The sequence below is a fragment of the Rattus norvegicus genome, chromosome 5 (assembly GCF_036323735.1).
Source record: "Rattus norvegicus strain BN/NHsdMcwi chromosome 5, GRCr8, whole genome shotgun sequence".
In the NCBI taxonomy this organism is placed as follows: domain Eukaryota; kingdom Metazoa; phylum Chordata; class Mammalia; order Rodentia; family Muridae; genus Rattus; species Rattus norvegicus.
In genome coordinates, this window is record NC_086023.1 from 155,328,683 (window position 1) to 155,333,612 (window position 4,930).

Here is a 4,930-nt window from a genome sequence, read left to right on the forward strand (position 1 = left end):
GTGGGGCACAACTTTAATCCCAGCACTTGGGAGGCAGAGGCAGTCAGAGCTCATGAGTTCAAGGCTAGCCTGGTCTACAGAGAGAGTTCCAGGATAGCCAGCACTACACAGAGAAACCTTGTCTTGAAAAACAAAAAAGTATATATTTGGGATCTGGGCATTGAAATGCACACTTGCAGTGTCTGCCTTGAGAAGACAGAGAAGGGAGGATCACTAAAAGCTCAAGGCCAGCCTTGTCTATATAGGGAATTTTGGGACACCCAAGGCTTCATGGTGAGACCCTGTTGATGATGATGGTGTTGTTGTTGTTGTTGTTGATGATGATGATATTAATAAAATATATATTTGAGTCACACCATATAATATACCTGTACAATCAATATTTAAGAGATCAAAATGGAAATTCAAGGCCAGCCTGGGCTACATAATGAGACCCTCAAAAGAAAAATCAAACAAAAGATATTTAGGCTGGGGGTAAAGCTCAGTCCCAGCATGCCACAGGGTCTTGGATTTGATGCCAAATACTGCAAAAATATGTATGTTAATGAGCTGCAGAGATAGCTCAGCAGGTAAGAGCACCAGCTGTCCTTGCAGAGGACCTGGGTTCAATTCCTAGCAGTCACATGGTGGTTTATAACCATCTGCGTCTCCAGTTCCAGGGGAATCTGGACCCTCTCTGCCTCAGCACTGCACACACACACACACACACACACACACACACACACACACACACACACACACAGAGAGAGAGAGAGAGAGAGAGAGAGAGAGAGAGAGAGAGAGAGAGAGTTGTGAGCCACCATGTGGGTGCTGGCTCCAGGTCCTCTGCAAAAGAAGCCAGTGCTGTAATTACTAAGCCATGTGTCCAGCCCCGTTATAACTGTTGATAAGTTTTTTTTCTTTTTTCTTTTCCTACTCCTGGTTTACTAAAGATTTTGAAACTGCAATTGGGTGTGACTTTTCTGAACAGCTTCCTTCTGAGCATGCGCCTGAGCGGAGACGCTCTCGGGGCTTTTCTGCTTTAGCCGGTTGATTAACGTGAGAATTTAGCGGCTGCATTTTCTGAAAGTTAATTTTCCTCCTTATCCAGGATAAGCCCCAATTGGTGGTGCTTTAAAAAATAAAATAAACACAGGATTGCGCTAACTGCTGTTTTTGCCGATGTTTCTCACCTTTGTGTACAGAGGGAGAAGAGCTCATAATTGCCTTCCCTCAAGTTTGATTTCAGTTTCGAAAGTAAGATTGCCCTGTCGTATTAAAGACGTTAACTATACCCTCTTTATTCGGAACCCCTTGCTTTAGATTTGAGACATGGGATTTTATACACTCCCAAGGAGGCGTGGCAACATTTTTTGTCCTAAAAGTCTCCCCTTGAAGGTGTCATGAGCCTGGATTTTCCAGGCTGAGGTAGCGCTGGCCACAGCCTGGCTATCTATGTATGATGCCGTCCATAGGAGAGTTGAGGGGGAGAACAGCTGCATCTCCAATACGGTCTCACCAGGCCACAGGGGAGTTTTGTCTTGGTTTCCTCCTCCGCAAAATGTGGCATTGGGTACAAGAATGTGGGAACCTCTTCAGCCCTGGCAATCGTGGGCCCTCAGACGCTTCGGGCCACCTTGCATGTTGTCACTGCTGTGGGTCTGAGAGCTCAGCGAGACTACTTGTGGTCTGCGATGTATTTGCATCTCTGAGAGAGAAGGCTCTGGGACTTCTGAGATGACAGGGAGGGACCACAAGGGACCAGAAGAGAGAAGGAAAGGGAATTGGCCAAGGGAGCTAAATGTGATGGGCCACTGTCCCCAGGGTCTCCCAGTCCTCCGCAGGCCGTATACTACAGGGGAGGCTCTGGGTCTCTGGCAGCTCCCAGTTCCCCTTTCCTGCCCCTCCCCCTCCTCTGTGCCCTACTCCCTGATACCAACAATAAACCCCCAGCCCAGGTAGCCCTGCCAGCCTGTGTCATTCCCTAGCCCCTCCCACACCTCAGCCTAGACTCTGTCTTATCAGTCCCTGGACAAGTGGCTCCCTTCTCCTCCCTGCCCCATTCATCCAAGCTCTCCGCTCCAGAGAGCCCCTGAACCCTCGCCATGCGTGGTTTTTATCTCCCTTCTGGCTCAAATGCCGTGGGCTGGACCTGGTCGCTCTCCATCCAGTCTGGGTTGGGGGATGGGGTGGGGTAAGCTGTCTCATTCCTACTCCCGTTCCACTCTCTGATTCCTGATCGGCCAGGTGGCGACTCCAGCCCTGTCCCCAGCATTGCTCTCTGGGTACCACAGCTCAAGGCAGCTCGGGTGCTCCCTGTGTGAGTATCTGCTGCCCCTGCTGGTCAGTTTGTTATAAACAACGACAGCTTTCCAGGTCACTAAGTCACCCTTCCCAACATTCAACATGGGGGGCGGGGCGGGGGGGGGGTGATAGCCAGACCAGACCAGATCCAGGAACCAGAACTATAACGAGTGGGGCTGTGTTTGTCTCCTCTTTTATAGGTTGGAAACTAAGATACTAAGATAAAGCCACTTTACCAAGGGATAGAGCTAGACAAAACAACAGAACAAAATAAAAACCAGAGCGTTTAGGGCCAAAGCCTGTGCCTGTAGACCTAACTACTCAGGGATCTGAAGCAGGAAGATGGCTTGAGCTAGGAGTTAGAGACTAGTCTGGCAACATGACAAAGAGATAGATGATAGATAGATAGATAGATAGATAGATAGATAGATAGATAGATAGATAGATAGACCGTAGGTAGACAGATGATAAACTCACCATGGTTGGCTTATATGGTTCTGGGATTTATGCACACTAGGCAAGCGTCTACCAACAGAGTTATGGCATGAGCTATATTCCCTGCCCCCTCTCCCTTAAGGATTTGCTTCTTTTTTTTTTTTTTGTGGTTCTTTTTTTCGGAGCTGGGGACCGAACCCAGGGCCTTGCGCTTCCTAGGCAAGCGCTCTACCACTGAGCTAAATCCCCAACCCCAAGGATTTGCTTCTTAAGGTAATAGGCAGACAGTTCCAATTTGGATCAGGGCAAGGCAAGCTCTTCTGTTTCACTTTTTTATTTTCCAAGAGGAGCTACTTGGGAGGGATTGGGTTGGGTGTGGGGTAGACCGCGTGCGCACGTGTGCGCACGTGTGTGTGTGTGTGTGTGTGTGTGTGTGTGTGTGTGTGCGCGCGCGCGCGCGCGCGCGCGCGCGCTTAGGGGAGGCTATGGGGGACAGATAGTTGGGAGGATGGACTTCGGAGGCTCTGTAGTTAAAGATGACTGAACTTATGATCTGTCTGCCTCCACTTTCCAAGGGCTGGGATTGTAGGTGGGTTGCCACCACGGCTGTCTCAGGAAGGGATGTTGAAGCAGGATGCTAATGCAGAGAGCCTTCTGTGCTGTGTGGACAGACTGAAGGTGCTCCACTGGGAGTAGAAAAGAGCAGGCAAGCTGTGTTTGGGAATAGAGTTCTGGGAGAGTGGGAAGTTTCAGTTTCTAAGGAGCTGGGGGCAGTTCTGAACCCCAAGCAAAACTGGGCTATCTAGGGGTTGGGGATTTAGCTCAGTGGTAGAGCGCTTGCTTAGGAAGCACAAGGTCCTGGGTTCGGTCCCCAGCTCCGAAAAAAAAGAACCAAAAAACAAAAACTGGGCTATCTATCTATCTATCCATCCGTCTGTCTGTCCGTCCATTCATCCATCCATCCATCTATCTATCTATCATCTGTCTGTCTATCATCTACTTAAATTTCAACCCTCTAGAAACAGAGGAAGGAGGATCAGAAGTTCAAGATCATCCTTAGCTACATATGAAATTCAGTGCCAACCTGGACTATATGAGACCCTGTCTTATACTGGGGTGGGGGTTGGTGGAAATCTGGGAATATAGGTCAATGGTAGAGTACTGACTCTGAGTTTGGTACCTGATGCCAATAAATAAATACAGAAAAAGAGGAGGGGGGGAGAGAAAGCTAGCTTTTGGGAGGACTGCCTGTTTGTTTCCTTCTCCTTCAGCACGGGCTGTTCTGAATTTTTGCCCCATGCTTGCCAAGTCATGCTGGCCAGATGTTCCCTAACCCAGCAGCCCATGTTCTGCTGACTCAGCACACTTGACCTCTTCCTTGGCAGCCCTCAGCCTTCCCCAGATGCATCCTCTATGGTCAGAGCTCCACCTGGTTTCGCTACCCCCCCCTTTCTACTTCTCAGCCTCCTCTGAAGAGCACTGGCACTCCCCAACCCTGTCTCAGACCCTCCCCTCCATCCTGTTCTCTCCTGGGGTGTCCATAAAAGTACTAGCAGCTCTCCCATGAATGCCACCTCTGTGAGGTACCTCCACAGCAGGGGTGTGCTGCGGTCCTCAAGGTGGTACAACCACCTGTTAATCCTGCAGGGATACTAAGGCCTCACTCTGGCTTAGCCTTTCCTCTGACCCCAAGAGGGGCATCCAGCTGCTTGCACTTGTATCCTCATGGGCACCGTAAACACACCTCATTCTCGGCCTGTCAACTGAGATCTCACGTGGTAACACACTACTCCAACCATAAACCCAGTACTCATCAGGAAAACCTCTCTCTCCCTTGCCCTTATCCATCCATCCATCCATCCATACCATGGTCTACCCACCCATCTCAGCATCTCTCCCAAGCCTCCCCTGTATGGTCTCCATAGCAGCCCTGGGCATCCTGGCATGTTGCAGTGAATTAATTAAACCATTTTGGCTCCTGGAGGGACACACACACACACCACCTAATTTTGATATACCTTGACTAGCTCGATGTCTGAGCACTTCTAAACCTCCCCACTGCCTTAACACCTTCTAAATCTATATTTTCTCTTTGCTGCCCTGTTACTTTCTGGGCAGCCCCCTCCCCCCAATAGGACCACATTCTCTTTCCACCTGCATTGCTGGATGGTTTCTCTCCTGCAGCTCTTAAATCTGATCCCTCTGTCTAAAA